Here is a 23351-nt window from a genome sequence, read left to right on the forward strand (position 1 = left end):
AAATGGTTATAAAAGTAAGGTTTCCATCTATAGAGCGGACATTCATTACAAAACCGTTCGTGTCTTGAATCTTCCCATTGAAATTGAAAATGATAAGATTAAGGAAGCTCTTTCAAACTACGGAGACGTTAAATCAATTGCAAATGAAAGATGGTCGCCTCGTTTTAAACTGCAGTGTTTTAACGGGGTCCGCTGTGCAGAGATGGACGTTAAGACGAATATTCCGTCTCACATAACTGTTTGTGGGTTGTTGTTGTTGTTGTTGTTGTGGTCTTCAGTCCTGAGACTGGTTTGATGCAGCTCTCCATGCTACTCTATCCTGTGCAAGCTTCTTCATCTCCCAGTACCTACTGCCACCTACATCCTTCTGAGTCTGCGTAGTGTATTGATCTCTTGGTCTCCCTCTACGATTTTTACCCTCCACGCTGCCCTCCAATGCTAAATTTGTGATCCCTTGATGCCTCAAAACATGTCCTAGCAACCGATCCCTTCTTCTAGTCAAGTTGTGCCACAAACTTCTCTTCTCCCCAATCCTATTCAATACCTCCTCATTAGTTACGTGATCTACCCACCTTATCTTCAGCATTCTTCTGTAGCACCACATTTTGAAAGCTTCTATTCTCTTCTTGTCCAAACTGGTTATCGTCCATGTTTCACTTCCATACATGGCTACACTCCATACAAATACTTTCAGAAACGACTTCCTGACACTTAAATCTATACTCGATGTTAACAAATTTCTCTTCTTCAGAAACGATTTCCTTGCCATTGCCAGTCTACATTTTATATCCTCTCTACTTCGACCATCATCAGATATTTTACTCCCTAAATAGCAAAACTCCTTTACTACTTTAAGTGTCTCATTTCCTAATCTAATCCCCTCAGCATCACCCGATTTAATTTGACTACATTCCGTTATCCTCGTTTTGCTTTTGTTGATGTTCATCTTATATCCTCCTTTCAAGACACTGTCCATTCCGTTCAACTGCTCTTCCAAGTCCTTTGCTGTCTCTGACAGAATTACAATGTCATCGGCGAACCTCAAAGTTTTTACTTCTTCTCCATGAATTTTAATACCTACTCCGAATTTTTCTTTTGTTTCCTTTACTGCTTGCTCAATATACAGATTGAATAACATCGGGGAGAGGCTACAACCCTGTCTCACTCCTTTCCCAACCACTGCTTCCCTTTCATGCCCCTCGACTCTTATAACTGCCATCTGGTTTCTGTACAAATTGTAAATAGCCTTTCGCTCCTTTGTGGGTATACGGCACAAATTGTTTATACAGGTCAGGAAGCTACATGTCATATATGTAACGAAACCGGCCACTTCAGACAGGAATGTCGGCGGCCAACTGTTGTTCTTAAAAGTAATTTGATACAGCGTCAGAAGCTTACCTTAAATGATCTGTTACCAAAGAATAGCCCGGAACAACTGGTTGAGGATGTTAACGCAGCGGGCCAAGCTGATGTCTCCCTTCACGATAACGGTCAATTTTCCCCGTTAACAACAAAAGGAAACCCTGTTGCCACTACTCGTGAAACTGAAACGCAACCGAAAAAACGACCTCTGGAGATAACTGATAGTCGTTCAGAGGACGAGCTGTCTTGTCCCACTCCCTCACTTCGCAAGCAAAAACAGTGCGATGAGAAGGCAGAGGAACCTGAAGGCAAAATGCGAATGGAAACTAATGAACAGAAAGAGAATACACATACGGTACCAGAAAATGAAGAGGGTGTAAGCAGCATTAATTTGCAAGAAACAACAGGTGCAGTAGCCGATTGCAAAGATCAGAATCTATCTGTTAATAAACAAATTCAGGGAGAGGTTGCAAAACTGCAGTCTCCACTTGTTTCCCTCGATCAGAAAGTGAGTGAAATTAATAAAGAAGGAGAAAGTGGTGGCCAAACTGTAATCACGGTCAACACCTCAGGGCAGGCGCCGGCAAACGAAGTTGCGAAAGCGTCTGCTGCTGCTCCAGATAAGCCGCGAAGTAAAATACCGACACAACCAAATGAGAATGTAGCTCGTAACCAAGGGAAGGGAAAATCCGGTAGGGGCGACCCAAGCCCAAAGAATGTTCAGTCTGAAACGGTCGTACACGAATCACTGGAGGAAAAATCAGAAAGTTTACCAGGAAATCAGTCTGCTTGCGTTACAAGAGAAAACATCAGAAGCAGAAAAAACGGGACAGTAACTAATAAACTGATTGAAGTGTTATTCCATGTTCAGCCTTCCGAGAAAACTGTTACAGCTTAACTGAACCCTGAACCACATGAAACTATACTAGTTTATCAAAACAACTACATAGTGACAGCACAATGACGCAATCTTATTCTGTCACCACTATAAACATAAATAAAATCACGGCCGGTTTGAAATTATCGGCCCTTAAGGAATTTTTGTACGAATCCGCGACTGATATTGCCCTGTTACAAGAAGTTCTAATTTCGGATTTGGTAATTCCCGGTTTTGTCAGTTACATAAATGTGTCTCCCGAAACAAGTGTTGGAACGGCTATTTTCGTGAGGGAAGGGATTACAGTGAGCGAGGTGGAACGACTGGAATCCGGAAGAGGAATAGGGCTAAATATCTATGATGTGACTATCATCAACTTGTACGCCCCTTCAGGAAGTTCTCATCGAGCTGACAGGGCACGTTTCTTCAAAGATGACCTGATATACTTGTTAAGGAAATCGCCAAGACAGTTATTACTTGGAGGTGATTTTAATTGTGTTTTAAATCGAAAAGATCAGTTACCTAATATTAATTTCTCATGTGAACTAAAACAACTAGTTACTGGTTTAGAATTAAAGGATGTATGGGAAATCAAATACCCTTCCAGTGTTGAGTTCACTTATGTCACGGCAATATCACGTAGCAGGATTGATAGACTATATATTTCTAAAAATCTTGAAACATCCGTGACAAAAGTAGAAACCATTCCTATGTACTTTTCAGACCATTCAAGTGTCTTAGCTTGCATAAATCTAACAAGACAGCCGGTTCGCCGATTCAAGAATCAGTGGAATTTGAACACTTCCTTGTTAGTAAATCATGATTTAGAAGATCTGATTAAAGAAACATGGGCAATATGCCTGCGAGCCCGTAGTAAATATGCCACTGCTATTGACTGGTGGGTTAAAATGGCAAAGCCAAAGTTGAGGAAAGTTCTTATTCAATACAGTGCCCAGAGCGCAAGGGAAATGAAATGCACTATAGAGTATTACTATTCCGTTTTGAGATATCTATATGATCAAGTCTCAGCAGGTTCCTCACTTCGGATAGCAGACATCAAAAAAGTCAAAGCCAAGTTACTTAATATCAAGAGAAATCAAATGGAAGGGTTGAAAATAAAATCGAAGGCAAATTCGGTGTCAGAAGATGAAACTACTTCCCTATATCATTTAGTGAAGCATAGGAAAAACGGGAGGACTTTTATTGATGAAATTCGAACAAAACACGATATGATTCTCAGAACCCAGCAGGATATCATGGACGAGATTTATCGCTATTATTGCGAGCTATATTCTGTACATCAAAGTAGAGATGCTTCCTTGGAAGAATTCCTTGACATCCTAGCCCCACAGCTGACAGAAGATGACAACGAAAATTTTCTCGAGGTTGTAACTGAAGAAGACGTGTATGAGACTCTGTGCGCCTCACCACCAAAAAAATCCCCAGGACCGGATGGTCTACCAGCAGAGTTTTACATCCGTTACTGGCCAATACTAGGTGCAAAAATCACGGACGTTGTAAATGAGGTTATTCAGGGTAAAATGATTCCGGCTGAGTTTAAGGAGAGTAAAATTGTTCTGGTGCCAAAAAATAATGGAAACAAAGATTTAAATAATTTTCGTCCAATTTCACTGCTGAATTCTGATTACGAATTAATAGCTAGAATAATAAACAAGAGAATTTCATGCCTTAAAGATAAAATTATTAGTCAACATCAGAACTGTGCGCAAGGCAGAACCATTTTTCAAAATCTAGCGGAATTCAGGGATATTATTGCAATAACTTCTGTAACAAACATAAAGTGTGCTTTATTGTTTTTAGATTTTTATAAAGCGTTCGATGTAGTAAATCATGAATATCTTCTACAGACATTGAAGAAAATAGGTTTCAACGATAGGGTCATACAGTTCATTAAGAACATAGCAACTGGAATAAATGCTAAAATAGCGGTGAATTGTCAACAATCCAGGCCGATGCAAATACAACGAGGTGTTCCTCAAGGAAGTCCTCTGTCCATGTCGCTCTTCGCAATTTCGCTGGAACCTTTCCTCCGACGTGTCCATGCTAGATTAAAAGGCTTAACATTATCAGGAAATAAAACAGTTATAAGAGCCTATGCTGACGATATAAGAGTCTTTATAAGGAATAATGACGAGGTAACCACGCTAGCAACGGCGATTGATTCGTACTGTAGAGCATCTGGAGCCAATGCAAACGAAAAAAAAAGTATGATGTTCAATCTCAGAGGTTTTGATAATATCAACGTCGAGTGGGAAAAAATAGTCCGACAACATAAAACACTTGGGATCACCCTGACAGCATGTCCTATGAAAATGACGGCTTTAAATTGGAAAGTTGCAGCAGATAAAGTGCAAGGAGCCATTGTAGAGAGTTTAACTCGATATATGAACCAAGTTCAAAGAACACAGTATATCAACTCACGCATCCTTGCTAAGGCTTATTATACTGCCCAGCTGTTTCCAATACCGAGAATGATAGCGAGGAGAATAATGTCCAAAATCACCAACTTCTTGTGGCGAGGTGAAGTGTTCAGAGTACCTGCTAAAGTAGCCACTTTAGATCCTAAAAATGGTGGACTAGGATTAACTTATATAACGGATAAAGCCTCTGCTCTTTTTATCAAAAGGCAAGTTAATTTAGTAAGAGACTCGCGAGAAAGCATAACCAGCCAACTTTTCGAGATCATTAAACCTCCAAGCCTGCTTCCCCCGATTGACGTGCAGAATATCAACAGTCGCTTACAGCACGTGAGGATTTTCTATGTTGAGTTTAGTTATGTCAGTGTCGAACTCTGCAGTCCCGACACTTAACATCGAGAGCCATAATGCGGGAACGAAAGAAAAGCGAAGGAAGAAACAAAATAGAACGACAGTTTCCAAACATTGAGTGGACTGAGATTTGGAAATGTGCTCACGTCTAACATAAAAACGGCATGGTACAAGACAGTTAACAACATAGTTAGCACCAATGATTGACTGCACGCAATCGGACTCTGTGAAACAAATTTATGTCAACAAATCCATCTAGTTGACACAGTAATTCACAGATATACTTGCAGTGGCCACATGGATAGTTGGAAGTGAGTCCGAGAGCAAATAACTCTGATTACAAGAACATCCCCTGAGTATATATCGCTGTCAGTGATTCACAGGCCTGAAGCACGCTATTTCCCAGAAGCAAAAAATAACGCTGTGTACTGGTTGCTGGGAAATTTTGTTAACTACGTCCTTAACAAATTAGGATCCGATAGCATCATAGAGTTCAAGGTACACATGCTGTGTGAGTTTCACAAAATTAGAAGCTATTGGAATCACAAGAAAAAGTTCGGTAATATGTTAAAAATTGTATTTGAAAGAATAGGCATTGGTTAATATAAAAAAGAAGACTGTGTTGACAGTAATGTATTGTAGTTACCTTAAGGATACTATTTAAGATTTTACAGTATATTTATGATGTGTACTTTTTCTACTTCAGAGAGTAGTTTTTGCAACTTATAAGCTAATGTACAGAACTTATGTGACATTGAGATTGTGTGTCTAAATAGTGTCAAAACACAAAACATTAAACGTGCATTATTGGCTTATACTAGAAATTTGGAAATGTCCTTATCGATTGTTTAAAACCATAAGATTCTATCTGATAAATGTAATATTCAATGGCTGGCACATTGCCCTGTTCATTTTTGCACTGTGATGTGTAAGTCAGTTTCTCAGTGAAAGACTGATTATATAGATCTGATCCAGTGAAAGACTGATTATATAGATCTGATCACTTCAGATACTTAAGATTCAATTAATGTCCAGAAAGTGTAGTTGGAAGGCTAGTCGACTTTATTATATATCTCCTTTCCGCCATTCTCAAATATTTCAGAAATTGTCTAATACGATTATTAAATTGTTTTATATTAAAATCATCCCATCAACTTGCTGATATCCATCATAAAGAAATTGCACCTCATTTAATTCAAAGTGCAGATTTTACTTCTCCAGGTTGAAGTTTGAATGTCTTTAAAAATTTTGTTCTTCATGTTTAACTTCATTCTTTCTAGTAATTAGTCAGTAACACAATCCTCTGTTGTCTTTCCTTAACGTCAGCGTAACTGAAATGATCAAACCGTTTTGTTTAAATAACTTCAAGTATGTATAACTTAGTATGTAATTGGAGAGTAACATTGTTTTTTTAATAAATATTTTTATAAAAAAAAGTGGTCTAGTGGTAATCGTCGTGCATTGTAAACTTATAGTCGCCTGTTCGCGTCCAACATATATTTTTTTTTTTTTTTTTTTACTGCATTAAAGTTATGAGTCTGACTGAACATCAAAGATAATTCGCTTAACATTCTAGCCACCAGCAATAACAAGTATTCCAGAAACAATTCTGCAGGACAGCTCGTGGCTGCGTCGCGATCATAACAGCTTACGCTCGAGCGTTTCCTCGCGCTGCAGCGGCTACCGGCCACCGGCCAGACGCCACCCGCCGCCTGAAATCCGGCGCCGCCCATGTGAACGCGGCGCCACGCTGTCGGTGTATGTATCAACTGTCATTTTCGAATTTGAAGTTCTATTATCATCTTGCAGTTAAGCGTTGGATTTCGAATACTTGAAAATCATGAACTACAGTTAAGCATTGTAAAATTGAGTCGCAAGTGGAAAACGGTGTAACATCTGCAACACAACGTTTACTTTAGGTATAACAGAGGGGTGAATGCAGAGGAGGCAGCTAGAAAGATTTGAATTGTGTGTGGAGCGAGTGCTTTTGGGAAAAATACGCCAGAAAAAGATATTCTTGTTTCAACAAAGATCGTTCTGGCATGAGTGATTTTCCACATTAAGGAAGTCTCGACTACTGATATATGTGATAGATTACCATTTTACCATCATGCGACATTTGCATTCAACAGGCAAAGTTCAGAAGTCTGTTGTAGGAGTACTACATGCTCTAATTCAGAACAACAAAAATCAACGGAGTGACTGTTATTGAACGTCATCAGGTCGCTCATTGAGCATTCGTATGCAGTACTGTTACTGGTGACGTGTTATGATGCCGTTATCGTTGACTTTCTAAGAAGAAATGAAAGGCTGAGCCCCACCAAAAGACATAAACTCGAGCAAAGAGTAGTGTGAACATAATATTTTACATCTGAACGCTCCAAAAGTGTGTTCTGGGCTACGAGTTCTGCCCCATGGGGTGTGTGCAACACAGCTGGAATTTGTTGCCAACAACTGAGACACCATTCGGTGTCAATGTAAGAAAATGAGCAACACAGCTACATCACCTGTGCTACTGCATGATAACGCACTTGTTGATTTGAGAAACAAAACTATCCAGGAGACTGATAGGAAAGTCGTCTGTCAGGCACTTCTATTGATAGAGAAGTCCTCTCTCCAGCACTTGTCCCTCTCGTCATACATTGGTAAAACTTTACCTTTCCCGCTCTCGATCGATCAACCGTCAACGCAATTCATTTCTAGACGAAACTACTCTTATAACGTCTCTGGTATAATGATATCGTTGGAAGCAGTAGGTTCCTACTGGCGTAGAATTTGTAAACAACTTTAGCATTGTCAGATCGTTATAGATATCGTGAAAGAAAATTCTGCTGCTGGTTAATTTCTCTTTGATGATTACTGTTGCGATTAGTAAACTAATGGGAAATGCAATAAAAATATTCACTGTACTAATACAAATTAAATTCAGCTTACTACGGAAACATCACGACAGCAGTCTATCTTAATAAAGTATTAAGTGTCTGTAAGACGATTGATCCTATTTTAACACGAATTAGTAGGATATTACCGACTTTTGACTTCGAAAAGGTCTGTATTTACCTCATTTTTTGTATCATTCGCAAGTATTACGAAAATGTGGCATTCCATAGATAAAATTATGTATTCACAACAACAAATAATATGTCTGCAGAAAACACAACTGGCATTATGAATTTGGCACTACCGTAAGGCTTTCGCTCTGACACTAAGAGTTACTGAAAGCAGCAGGACAAATTTTGCTCGAGCGTTGTCTTACGATTCCCTTATTGAGTTTGTACCTGCCGGCATGTAGCTCTGAGCCGGCAGGGGTGGCCGAGCGGTTCTAGGCGCTACAATCTGCAACCGCACGACCGCTACGGTCGCAGGTTCGAATCCTGCCTCGAGAATGGATGTGAGTGATGTCCTTAGGTTAGTTAGGTTTAAGTAGTTCTTAGTTCTAGGGGACTGATGACCTCAGAAGTTAAGTCCCATAATGCTCAGAGCCATTTGAACCATTTTTCTGTAGCTCTGCTGGAAAAGAATTAAAAATCTGGCTTTCAGCGAGTCTCGAAAGGCGAACGAAAGCAGCTTGCATCTGGTAGCCAAGCATGTAACCTGGGAACTGGTTTTTTCCTAAAGTGGGAAGACGTCCTTTTGTGGTTGAATTGTTGGCAAATGTCAGTCAGACGTGTTGTAAGTAGGCTGTTTATGTTTTCTTATTGGCAACGTTACGTAGCGGTCTGTGTGAGAATCACTGGCTGTGCTGTGTGCAGTCTGTGGCTGGTTTGCATTGTTGTCTGCCATTGTAGTGTTGGGCAGCGGCAGCTGGATGTGAACAGCGCGTAGCGTTGCGCAGTTGGAGGTGAGCCGCCAGCAGTGGTGGATGTGGGGAGAGAGATGGCGGAGTTTTGAAATTTGTCATGAACTGCTATCTATATTATGACTATTAAGGTAAATACATTGTTTGTTCTCTATTAATATCTTTCATTTGCCAACTATCCCTATTAGTAGTTAGTGCCTTCCGTAGTTTGAATCTTTTATTTAGCTGGCAGTAGTGGTGCTCGCTGTATTGCAGTAGCTTGAGTAACGAAGATTTTTGTGAGGTAAGCGATTTGTGACACGCATAGGTTAATGTTAGTCAGGGCCATTTTTTTTGTAGGGATTTTTGAAAGTCAGATTGCGTTGCACTAAAAAAATATTGTGTATCAGTTTAAGGACAGTCATGTATAATTCTTCAAAGGGGACGTTTCAGTGTGCCGTTGGTCTAAGCGTTTCGGTGTGTTGAATTTGTACCAATGATTTTTTTACAGGTTTTTTCGGTCCCAAATAGAAAGTTGAAGTCTCCCATTAGTATTTTCACATCATCTTGGTGAATTTTGCTCATAGTACTTTCGAGTGCGTTCCAGAATTTTTCGACATTTTCGGTGTTTTTCTTATTTTCGATGTTGGTGGGGGCATGTGCATTTATGAGTGTATATCTTTTATAGGGCTCTGAACGAGCATAGTCATAAGTCGATTGTTGATGGGTGTGATTTCTTCGACAGAGTTGATGATAGATCTGTGTTCGAGAAATGCAGTGCCGAAGACTGGTACGCCTTTCGCTACCTTTTGTTGTATTTTGCTCTTGAAGATGCAATGGTTTCCGTAATGCAAGGTTTCATTGTCAGTTAGTCGTGGTTCTTGAAGAGCAAGGATGAGAATTTTTTGTCGGTAGATTTCTTTTGTGAGATTATTGAGGTTTCTTGTTTGGATCAATGTATCGATGTTTACTTATCAAATGAATGTTTTCTGCTTGTAGGGAATTTACCAGAGATCTTCGATATTCTCTGCCGTCCTAACCTGGACTCCCCAGAGTGCGAAAATCCAACTGCCGCCTATCGGTGGCCAGGTTGTGTACCAGCTGGGGTAAAGTTACCTTTGCTTGCATAGTTCCTGTTTTCTTGTGTTTCATTGGTTTGGCCTGGGTGATACCGGGACCGGACAGGACCAGAGGGTGTTGAAGCCTTTGGAAGCAAATATTTTCAGCCAAGCTCATTGAGCTAACAGACGGTGACCAGAGTAGCGGTGATTTTCACTCAGATGTGTCTGGATGTTGGGTTCAACGGATTGAGTAGCCGTTCAGGATTGTGTTAGTATTTGGTTCACCCCAAGTATTTGATTTCCTCGGTACCACCCATATGGGGAGGGTTTACCCTATCAGCCACGCAGGATTTTTATTATTATTATTATTATTGTCATTATGTCATCAGCAAATCCGATATGGTGTATCTTCCCATCACTGAAATAGATGTGTATCGTTCGATTCAGTATTTCCATCACATAAATATGGGTTATAATTACGTTACATTGCTGCTAGTAGACATATTTCTCACTTTTTCTTTGGCAGTTGCTAGCTGCTACTCCATCATAGGAATTTATGTGCACGGCATTGTTGCAATACAGACGTTCAAATTATCCGATTTCTGTAATTTCATTTCGAATCAAGATCGTTCTAATCGGATTCAGCCAGTCAGTCTTAATGTGGATATCCGACTACGACTCTCATCATATGATAGACTGGGTAAACAACATTCTTAATCGGACTGTTGAATCCAGATCACTTATCTATGGCAGGGCCTGTATTCTTAAACACTGTGGAAAATAATAATCCAATGTGCATATTACAAATACATTATTTAAATATAAATATATGAAATAATGGGATAACAGTTTATTTACAGGAGCAGAGCCCCATCCATCATAGCAGAACAGCGCGAGATTGGTTTCAGGGCGAAGAGAGGATAAAGCTGCTGCCGTTTGTTCCACGATCACTGACATAAACTAGATAGAGAATATGTTGGCAGAGGTAACAAGGTCATTGCCCTGTGGACCTACAAATGCAAGCGACCTTTGGACGAATATAGAAAACGTGTGGTTGGAAGTAAACCATCACGCTACACTGTCGACGACTTAATGAAATCAATTCCCCTTACGTAATGATCGTGGGTGGGTTGTGCTGTGTTGGCAGAAGAGCCAACACCGTGTTGCTAGAGGAGGCCGAAATGCACGCGTTTAATTACACGCAGACTGCCGTGAAGTCTGGAACAGTTAACTGTAATTAATATAGCCAATAAGGTACGCTGTTGCTGGAATACTTAACTTTAATCCATAATTGGTGTACATCGCTCTTGACGGTGCATTATTAATAAACTCAATATAAACTGGTAATGGCGCCTTGCTAGGTCGTAGCAAATGACGTAGCTGAAGGCTATGCTAACTATCGTCTCGGCAAATGAGAGCGTATTTGTCAGTGAACCTTTCCTAGCAAAGTCGGCTGTACAACTGGGGCGAGTGCTAGGACGTCTCTCTAGACCTGCCGTGTGGTGGCGCTCGGTCTGCAATCACTGACAGTGGCGACACGCGGGTCCGACGTATACTACCGGACCGCGGCCGATTTAAAGGCTACCACCTAGCAAGTGTGGTGTCTGGCGATGACACCACAGGTTGGTTACTAAAAGTATACTCGTCCACAAAACCCATGTGGACAATTATCTGATAATCGGTCAAGCTTTGCTTTGTCGCAGCTCTTTAGCATACAACAAGTCCATTTACTTTCAGTCCCCACCTTACATTTCTTGCAATGCAACGTAATTGAAAAATCTCATCCACTCGACGCCAACTGAGGAACTGACTGGTACATGTGTTGTTCAACACACAGTAGTTAAGTAAGATGTATTAACTCCATAGTATCGTCGCAGAGACAGTGCGCTTTTGTTGTCGAGGCTCGCGACAGGTGCAGAGATTAGCAGTGCCCAATGCCGCCGCGACCTGTTTATGTTGGCTGAGCCTGGACACCGCAGCAGACGCTTCGCCATAAACAGAAATAAATCACCTTGGCTCTGACTGCAGTGAGCGGATATTACTGCCTGCGTGCTCTTATAGTAACCAACGTGAGACACTACTCACAGGTGCCATGGAGCAATTGCAACGGGTATCATGTCATTAGTCATCAGAATATTAACCAGTGATGAAATGTCCACTCTATTTGAATCCCAAGAAAATAAGAACCTTCTCACAAAGGAATGTGAGGTGATATCAAAATTTATCCAACATACAAAAATTAACTGCAGGGCTTTCATGTATACAGTAATAGAACACAAGGAAATATTATGTCTTGGAAGCGTATATTTCATTTCCTCTTCTCATATTAACGCCCTTGTTTTAATATGAAGTGAGAAAATAAACACGAAAAACTAAAGTTCCTGAGAAGTATATAAGTCATTTCCTCTTCTCATATCACAACGTTTGTTTTAGTATGAAGTAAAAAAAATAAACAGTTAAGCTTTCTGAAGCATAATATGACACCAGATTCTTATCGTAGGCGCTATCGGAAACGCAAAAAGCAGGGAGCTGTCCATTCCTTTGTCCGACAGTCTGTTTCCTTTCATGCATTACTCCCGCTAGGAGATTCTTATTTAAGGACTTGTGGGCATCAAGTTCTTCAGCAGAACAAGCCTTGTGCTATTGTGCTAATTACGGTATGGAAAATATGCAACAAAGACGATTTCCCCTAGAGCAGTGAGGATATTTGCACATGCCTGTATTCAGCAATGACTGCCAGCTGCCACAACACTTCACAGAATCCTTGCGGCAGGCAACACAACAGTGCGTGCACTTCAGACTTCATTCGGTAAGGCGTCAGGAGATGGATGAAAACGTCAAATTAACGTCGCTTTCCGGGTCGTATTCAATCCAGAATGAGGTGTTATTAAGGTAGTTGATCGTTCTAGCAATTACACTTTTATAATTCCCATATGAGTATTTCGATAGCCAAAAGAACCCGTTAGTGTGAAACTATTGGGTCAACTATCGATCAAGAGCGGGAAAGGTAAAATTTTACGAATATATGACGAGAGGGACAAGTGCTGGAGAAAGGACTTCTCTATCAATACAAGTGCCTGAGAGACGACTTTCCTATCAGTCTCCTGGATAGTTTTGTTTCTCAAATCAACAAGTGCGTTATCATGCAGTAGCACAGGTGATATAGTTGTGTTGCTCATTTTCTTACATTGCCACCGAATGGTGTCTCAGTTGTTGGCAACAAATTCCAGCTGTGTTGCACACACCCCTTGGGGCAGAATTCTTAGCCCAGAACACACTTTTGGAGCGTTCAGATGTAAAATATTATGTTCACACTACTCTTTGCTCGAGTTTATGTCTTTTGGTGGGGCTCAGCCTTTCATTTCTTCTTAGAAAGTTAACGATAACGGCCTCATAACACGTCACCAGTAACAGTACTGCATACGAATGCTCAATGAGCGACCTGATGACGTTCAATAACAGTCACTCCGTTGCTTTTTGTTGTTCTGAATTAGAGCATGCAGTACTCCTACACCAGACTTCTGAACTTTGCCTGTTGAATGCAAATGTCGCATGATGGTAAAATGGTAATCTATCACATATATCAGTAGTCGAGACTTCCTTAATGTGGAAAATCATTCATGCCAGAACGATCTTTGTTGAAACAAGAATATCTTTTTCTGGCGTATTTCTCCCAAAAGCACTCGCTCCACACACAATTCAAATCTTTCTAGCTGCCTCCTCTGCATTCACCCCTCTGTTATACCAAAAGTAAACGTTGTGTTGCAGATGTTACACCGTTTTCCACTTGCGACTCAATTTTACAATGCTTAACTGTAGTTCATGATTTTCAAGTATTCAAAATCCAACGCTTAACTGCAAGATGATAATAGAACTTCAAATTCGAAAATGACAGTTGATACATACACTGACAGCGTGGCGCCGCGTTCACATGGGCGGCGCCGGATTTCAGGCGGCGGGAGGCGTCTGGCAGGTGGCCGGTAGCCGCTGCAGCGCGAGGAAACGCTCGAGCGTAAGCTGTTATGATCGCGACGCAGCCACGAGCTGTCCTGCGGAATTGTTTCTGGAATACTTGTTATTGCTGGTGGCTAGAATGTTAAGCGAATTATCTTTGATGTTCAGTCAGACTCATAACTTTAATGTAGTAAAAAAAAATACTGTTGGACGCGAACAGGCGACTATAAGTTTAGAACGCACGACGATTACCACTAGACCACGGGCTCACACAGTCCGACAACGTCTCGGAAGTAGACAGCACTTCGTCCTAACACTTCCGCATCTTCCAGTGTTGCCAGATTGTGCAGATGGCCGGACTTAGAGTTGTCAGGGGCGGTCAGTTTTATTGGCCACCTTAAGTGAATGACTCGGACTTAGTCTCTGTGGAGGCCGGCCGGCGGTCAGTTTTATTGTCTAAGACTGTACATCTTGGAGAAGACATTTTCTTCAGACCTTTTACGTATATGTCTCACTTTTGTCAGGACAGAGCACAACATATGTGTGTAAAAGGTGGACTATGTGAGGAACCTGTAACCTCCAAAGCACTAATGCTACTAATTGAGAGAAAGTAATTATTGGTAACTTATATAATCAATATAAGAGTCTTACAAAATCGTGATTTGGAAATAATTTAGTTTCCTGTCTGCAACAGATTCGAATCGTTCAGTTTTTACCTTTTAGAAAATTTCATTTCACCCCTCACGGGGTAATAACCCCCAGGTTGGGAACCACTGAAGATGTAAGACAAGGATATAGGAAAAACCCAGGTACACAAATATCAATCCAAAAACTGAGAATAAAATGACTCACTTCCTTCGCACACAGTTATCGTGTGGCAATATAACACAGGAATGACGGAAAATAGAGTGAAAACATGAGATGGAACTGACGAATCCACCTAACGTAGATAATGGCCTCAATTCGTCAAAGAATAAGAGACCACAATCTGCTTCAGGTATGCAAAATTCAGCTGAAGCAGTTAAATGTCGATTATACTACGCTTCATCCTCTGTTCCCAATAATCGCAGACTTTTTTGTGGGATTAAGATCGAGTGATGTAGTGGATCAGTGGAGGTGCGGAAGGGCGTCTGAGTGTTTGCCAAACTGATTACGTAAGTGTTCGCAATATACTCACTACGGAAATGTAGATGCTGAAAAAAATATCTCAGTCCTTGTTCACGATAAAGATAAGGTGTGGGCCCAAGTTGTAGTATGAGAAGCAGCTTCAGAACATCACGGGAACAGTAGGTGCTTGAACTACACCCTCTACACACTACATGTTAAATGCTTCATTGGGCTGTCGACGCACTTGATACCGTTTGTCGTTTGGAAATAGACAACATCGAGATTCAATGGACCACACTACACCGCTGAGCAGCTACGTCTGTCTGTTTTTTGGCACATTGGAGACCTACAACTTTGTGTTCCTCTGCGAGCAATGGCCTTCTCCGAAGTATCCATCTCCAAAGGACCATTGTATGGAGTTCCCTTCACAATGTTCGCTCGGTAGCTGGTTGAATGGAATTACATTTACTGACACAGTTTCAAACCTATTGTCATTGACAAGGTGTGACACTTGTCCCTGGTCCCTTGTAATAGTACGGTGGAAGGATGCTGAAATAATGGAAACGGAATTCGTTATAAAAGAAATGAAACAATAATCACAATTAAAGTGTATGATAAAATGTTTCGACAAACGGTGACAATGCTAGACTAATATCTTGGTAAGCCTGTTCAAGAGATCTGGGGTCCGGTTCTAATAAAAAAAATTATGTTTCAAGTCATGTACACCAATTTTATAATGAGCAAATTTTAACCTGGAGCACGAGGAAAACTAGTGTGTACAAAATTTGTGATAAGGGGCCCACTATGATTTGTTGTTGTGTATTTTTGCTATATTGGATCTACCTGAATATTATTTTTAGGTTTGAATTGCTGTCAGTTTGTTATTATAAATTTATTTAAGGTGACTAAATCCATTTTCAAGATAGCATTTGGGGTTTTAAATTTGTTATCATAAGTAGTTATCGAGATTGAGTTGAAACCTTTAATTGATTTTATACTTGCTTTGAGCTCAAATTTGACACTGCTGTATCGCCGATATTTTGCCCTCGATATTGGTTCAGCATAAATATTATCAATTAAGAGTAAGTCTTGTAATGGCTAGCTCGACGCCCTGCCACTCATTCATAGCTCCTTGTGCTGGTACTGCGAACGGCTGAAAGCAAGGGGAAACAACAACCGTAATTTTTCCCGAGGACACGCAGCTTTACTGTATGATTAAATAATGATGGCGTCCTCTTGGGTAAAATATTCCGGAGGTAAACTAGTCCCCCATTCGGATCTCCGGGCGGGGACTACTCAAGAGGACGTCGTTATCAGGAGAAGGTGGGTAGATCACGTAACTAATGAGGAGGTATTGAATAGGATTGGGGAGAAGAGAAGTTTGTGGCACAACTTGACTAGAAGAAGGGATCGGTTGGTAGGACATGTTTTGAGGCATCAAGGGATCACAAATTTAGCATTGGAGGGCAGCGTGGAGGGTAAAAATCGTAGAGGGAGACCAAGAGATGAATACACTAAGCAGATTCAGAAGGATGTAGGTTGCAGTAGGTACTGGGAGATGACGAAGCTTGCACAGGATAGAGTAGCATGGAGAGCTGCATCAAACCAGTCTCAGGACTGAAGACCACAACAACAACAACAACATACCAATAGCAGTAGAGCGCGAGAAGAAGATGGTGCGGTTCTGAGCCTGTCATGTGGTAGGACATATTTCCATTCTATGTGCTTTGCACCAATTGTGATTGTCTTAATATAGTCATTCTTACATTGTGGGTTACACTGGACGTACTCTAGGTGTCGGAAACGAACTGGGATATCTTTTTTTAACAAAATGTCAACTATAATATGAGGTCGCGATTTGTGAAGAAAATGCTGGCAATGGCCATATGGAGTGCTGGGAACGCTGCCTAATTGTCAACACGAATACGTATCAGGTTAGTGAAGAAAGGAGATAGTATTATAGGCCGGTATGCGCTTGTATCTCTAGTCGGAAGTGAAAGAATACTGAGCGTAAAACTGCAAGCAAGTCTTCACAATGAATCTTGAAATTCCTGAAACTCAGTAAAAATGACTTGACTGTCGTTACAGTTCGTCTTGCTGTTGCAGCTAGTGTAAGACGTTGAGGTCTCCTGATCTTCATTGCTTACATATTCCGCCATCATAATCATATTCCACACATCAAGACGCTTCATTCGAACCCGAACTCGATAAGATAAAGTCAATCTTGTATGAATTCACGTAAACGATATGCAAATAACAAGTGCACACCGGGGTTGAAATACTCGAGGCTGGCGTACGTACATACATTCCAGACACGACGGTCACAGGAGCTTTTTTGTGCGAGAGAGGCAGACCACACACTGGGAGGCCGGTCCATTCAGAGGACGAGTCAACCTCGGCCGCCCATGGATCAGACAGCATGTGCCCGAGGGAAAGGGGGAATGACCCCATGTTCGGCTTAAAAGCAAATTCCGCTACATGGTGTGGGAGAGTCCATCCTACGCATTCTTTACACATAGCACGCAGTTTCAGAGATTTTCAGAGGGAGACAGCAAACGCCAAACGCCGATACTACAGATTTCCGGATTGGTCGCCTTAAACGAAACGTCATTCTCCCGTTTTAGAAGAGCAATGCTGATTGGCAGACGATATTTCTGACGCCTTGAGCTGAAGGAATAACGGAAGAGACCAAAAGATATACCCCTTCACGTCTGGCGTGGAGAGGCCCCGTTCCGTTGTCGCTCTTGGAGCGAAGAACAAGTCTCTCCTCAGTACTTCACTGGGAGAGCACCTCTGTTGAGAACGAATCGAAGTGCGACTGTATATTGAGTCCTTACGATTAAGCGTTGTTCACTGTGTTGGCCAACACACTTATTGTGGGGGACTGATGACCTTAGCTGTTTAGTCCCCCTTAAACATCCCAACAACCACCACCACACTTATTGTGCGGTGTGAACGGACAGAGTTATAGTTAAACGGCTGCGAGCGAATTTCTGAGTGGCATCGCGGTGGACTGGTTATCTTACCGGTGTACCACGCCAACAGTTAGACTAGGGGCGAACAGGAATCCCTGACTTCATCAAGGCATAGGGAGATTTTGTTTGGCGAAGGTCAATCCAGATAGAACGAGAGTTATTTGTCAGCAGCGAGCGGCGCAGACAGCAGTCATCACAGCTTACAGTATCGTGCGCCTACAGCTACTGCGAGCCCCATATTTCCTCCACAACAGTACACTTCACTGCATTTCGCACGCGACAGCCTCGACCGTACCTAGCAACATTCTAAAGTATAATTATTCAAGTTGATTAGACACGCCTCTCAGCCATTCTGCCAAGTCAATAACAATCTTAAACTTTGTTTAGAAGTTTCATTATCGAATCCTATCCTTGAGAGGTAACTTCACATTCCGAAAAGAACCAGAATATAACCTGTACAATTCATAACTAAAAGTGCCATTGTGATTTCTCAGAATTTTGGCAAAATAAATAATAATTTTCGTTAGTTTCATGTTTTTCTTACACTAACAAGCACTACTCCAGTACCCAGGTATCCCACTAGTTACGTAAGACATTTTGTAAATTTTTGTGTCATTTCCTTACAGCGGACGACTCCAGAAGATATTTATTGCTGAATGTTTTTCAGGCATTTCTCTTTAGAACGTTAGGAGCGTCTGTCTGACTTCTGTGGTAGTGTGTGGGTGGAAATTGCCTCTTCCAGGAGCCACAGGGTAAAGGGAACATCTCAGATTAATCCATTGCGCAGAATAACAGAATAGTAGATCAACCTAACCCCACACCACAGACTAGATCTGATCATGTTACTCTGCAGGTGGCGACTGAAGTGGCTGCAAAATCAGTCATTGGTTTCGTAACGCCGACTTATAACCGCAGATAAATTCAAATCAACCTGAGTAGTTGCTAAGTCCTCAGCTCATTAAGTGTACTCGAAGAGGCGCCTGGATGCACAGATACTAGCCCGAAGAGATCGTCCTGTGATGGATCCTGTCTGCAGAGAGCCTGCTGGAGAAATGATTTTGTGCTGTCGGCTTGCTAAAAGGAAGACTCGTTTCTCAGCACTTGTCACATCGTTTGGATTGACAGAGATATTGGCATTCCGAATGCGAACAACTGAAGAGGTGTCTCTTGTTACTGGCCGTTTACCAGTAAAAAGCTGTATCACACTTGGAGCTGAAAAAATGTGACCTCTTCTCTTTCTGACTCCGTCTACGGCCAATGAGATTGGACCTCTGTAGCAAAGCTGTGTTTCTCTAACTTTTAAATCATTTATGCCATCCAGTCTCTGCACCTCTTACATTGTATTAAACAATTCTGTTTCGCAGTGCCTGAGCTTGGCAGCATCCCGCTCCCTCAAAAGTGTCCTACCTACACTGGACTTGAACTGAAAAATGCGGATAATAAGAAACCGAATACGTTAGTGCAAATGGTTTACACCTTTTACTGAGTGGAATGTCAGTGGTATTCTGGATATCATCTTCTATACAAACGAGAACTAGTTCCTCCTCTCTGGCGATGTGAACACGCAAAACACACGAAATGATCAAAGGGGAACCCACATGGCTGTGCATGAAACGCCATTGTATCCTCAGAAATTCGGAGTGCTGGTAGCAATATCCAGACGGCGCATAAATGGACCTTAGTTTTTCGAAGAAATTATGAGCAGTGAACGTTATTGTTTAATGATCCACGATTTCATTAGTCATCTAAAATAAGACGATTTCAAACACTCACGTTTTCAATAAGGTGGCGCTGCTGAGCACACAGACAACAACACTGTGCTTCTTCAGGAAGAGTTTTTTGGGGACGCGCCATTTCAGAAAACATGTGCATCCTCACTCGCTTCACCTTACTCCTCTAGACTTTTTTGTTTAGGGAGCAACAAAATGTAAGCGTATCGCAATCGCCCACACACGCTTTGTGACTTAGAAGCTAAAACAGCTATTATATGTATGTCAGACGCATATCGCATTCAGATCTGCGAAAGGTGTTGTCGAATGCAATTAAGCGTGTTCACGCTTGTATAGCAGCCCGTGGACGTCACTTCTGATATACGCTGTGGATGAGCAGCAACTTTCCTGTACTTTATCAAATAGTGCCCTTTGTAAAAGGCAGTCTTAATGCCATTGACGGTGTAGCGGGGTACTTTCATATCTTCTGTAAAAGTTATATTTGATAGCGTAATATGGGCCTAACGAACCTGTGACAAAATACGCTGCTCTTCTATCCATCTTCGTCTCTTCTATTAATTCTACGCGATTGGTGGCTCATATTGATAAGCAGATCTCATGAATTTATTTGTGAGTAAAACTGTCTAGTTACCTCAATATACGTCTTTATTTGTTATGTCGTTTCGACTGCTGCTATCGTCAGATCAAAACTAAGAACTTAAAATTCAGCTTCATTAAAAGAACCTAGTCCTAGTCGGGATGCACAACACAATTCATGCCCCGATCAGACATAGGATTTATTAGTACTGAAAATGAAACTTGCTTCTGTGTTCTAAATTTTCATCTGTTGTTGGCAGTGGCAGCCGAAACGTCGGTATAAATAAATAATAGTCATCAAGAGATCTACAGGGTTTTACGCACAAAACATTCACAGTAAATGTGATATAAAGAAAATTTATTTCCTTTATTGATATTCTCATAACCTAGTCGAAGAACTTCAATTTTTGTACGCTAGTTTTCTGACACTTGGTCCAGGAACCACGTTGTGCGTAGAAGAGTATGGAGAATCAAATTAAATAAGATTCAGTCCGGTTGATGTACCTATCGATCGGTTTCAATACAAGTGTGGATCACTTCTTGTTGTTGCAAGGTAGATCTCCACTCGTTAACATACACGATATAGTCTAACAACAAAAGTAAGAACTTCTGTCGAAAAGAATATCTTCTTTAATGACTTAATTTTGTTCAGAAGTGATGGAAACTGGACGGTTCACGCGGAGAGAATTTTTTAGAAGATAACAGACTCAGAATTCATTATAAGTCAGTCTCTATACGTAATTAGAAAGCAGATTTCACGGGCGCCGCCACTCAATTTGCCATTCATAACAGCAAGTGTTCCAGTGGAGACGGGAATGCGAAGCGCTGACTGACCGTCAGCCCGGTGGCAGTGACGGAGTGGCGGAACCGTCGGGAGGGGGGAGGAAGCGACGGCAAGGAGCGCCCGCGAGTTTAATATTCATCGAATTCTCGTTCTGGAGGCAGTGACGGGCCCATTAGCTAAATATCACTTAGTAATACGCACGGGGAGCACCGTGATGGGCTGTCGGCCGCGGACGTGACGCCGGGGCGATGCAAATGGCGGTGACAGAGGGATGGGCAGGCGCTGACAAGTGGCGAAGAAAGCGGCCCCGCTCAACAAGTAGAGCGCAGGACCCATCCACCGTGGGTGAAGGCACTGGGGTGCGGCCCGTAGGTGGGGGAGCTGGCGGTGAGGGCTTTGCGACTGTGGAGAGTGGCGAATGGCAGCGACCACCCAGTAGGAAGGACAGCTTTTGACGGTCATTGATTGTGGTGAAATTTCTCACATTCATGGTTAATGGTACAAAAATGAGCTTAAAAGGAGGTTGTATAAGTGCAAGGTTTCAAATCGATTATAGGACAGAGATTTCGGAATTAGATTTTGAAGTACAAGCATTTCCATAATTTATATGTCCTCAACTGCAGGCTAAAACGATGAAATTCCAGAGACGTAAGAAATTTAGATGGAATCTGGAGAAAGTGAATGAAGGAGAGGTTCATACGACTTTGAAAGAGAAACTTATGCAGCGACAAACTGAGACAGGGGTAAGGGGTACGACAGAAGTTTGTTGGGTAGCTATTCATCTGACACATATATTATACTATAATTGACATGTGATTACATTTTCTCGCAATTTGGGTGCATACATCCTGAGAAATCAGTACCCAGAACAACTACCTCTGGCCGTAATGACGGCCTTGATAAGCCTGGCCATTGAATCAAACAAAGCTTGGATGGCGTGTAGAAGTAGAGCTGCCCATGCAGCTTCAACACGATACCACAATTCATCACGAGTAGTGACTGGCGTATTGTGACGAGCCAGTTGCTCGGCCACCATTGACCAGAAGTTTTCAATTGGTGAGAGATCTGGAGATGTACTGACCAGGGCAGCAGTCGAGCATTTTCTGTATCCAGAAAGGCCTTACAGGACCTGCAACATGCGGTCGTGCATTATCCTGCTGAAATGTAGGGTTTCGCAAGGATCGAATGAAGGGTCGTAACACATCTGAAATGTAAAGTCCACTGTTCAAATCGGCGTCAGTGCGAACAAGAGGTGACCGAGACGTGTAACCAATGGCACCCCCATATCATCACGCCGGGTTATACGCCAGTATGGCCATGACGAATACACGCTTCCAATGTGCGTTCACTACGATGTAGCCAAACACGGATGCGACCATCATGATGCTGAAAACATAACCTGGATTCATCCGAAAAAATGACGTTTTGCCATTCGTGCACCCAGGTTCGTCGTTGAGTGGACCATCCAAAGGGGCTCCTGTCTGTGATGCAGCCTCAAGGGTAACCACAGCCATGGTCTCCGAGCTGATAGTCCATGCTGCTGCAAACGTCATCGAACTGTTCGTGTAGATAGTTGTTGTCTTGCAAACGTCCCCATCTGTTGACTCAGGGATCGAGACGTGGCTGCACGATCCGTTACAGCCATGCGGATAAGATGCCTGTCATCTCGACTGCTAGAGATACGAGGCCGTTGGGATCCAGCACGGCTTTCCGTATTACCCTCCTCAACCCACCGATTCCATATTCTGCTAACAGTGATTGGATCTCGACCAACGCGAGCAGCAATGTCGCGATACGATAAAACGCAATCGCGATAGGCTACAATCCGACCTTTATCGAAGTCAGAAACTTGATGTTACGCATTTCTTCTCCTTACACGAGGCATCACAACAACGTTTCACCAGGCAACGCCGATCAACTGGTTTGTGTATGCGAAATAGGTTGTAAACTTTCCTAATGTCAGCACGTTGTAGGTGTCACCACCGGCGCCACCCTTGTGTGAACGCTCTGAAAAGCTAATAATTTGCGTACCACAGCATCTTCTTCCTGCAGTTTAAATTTCGCGTACGTAGCACGTCGTCTTCGTGGTGGAGCAATTTTAATGGCCAGTAGTGTAATAAGGCGAGGCTTAATGAATGTTCCTGAATAATACTGGAGAATTGAATTGAATTGATGAAAGGAGAAAATATATGGTGTGCCCAAATGAAAAGCAGACTACAGTTATATGTAAAGAAATTTTAATAACAGTGTTATTATTACAGTTTACGTGGAGCAGTACAACTACACGCAATTGCCATTGCCATGGATTCGCCGATCCCCAGCGCTTGGGAAGGATGGCTTCAAAGCAGACATTGCTGG

Source organism: Schistocerca piceifrons, chromosome 4 (assembly GCF_021461385.2).
Source record: "Schistocerca piceifrons isolate TAMUIC-IGC-003096 chromosome 4, iqSchPice1.1, whole genome shotgun sequence".
In the NCBI taxonomy this organism is placed as follows: domain Eukaryota; kingdom Metazoa; phylum Arthropoda; class Insecta; order Orthoptera; family Acrididae; genus Schistocerca; species Schistocerca piceifrons.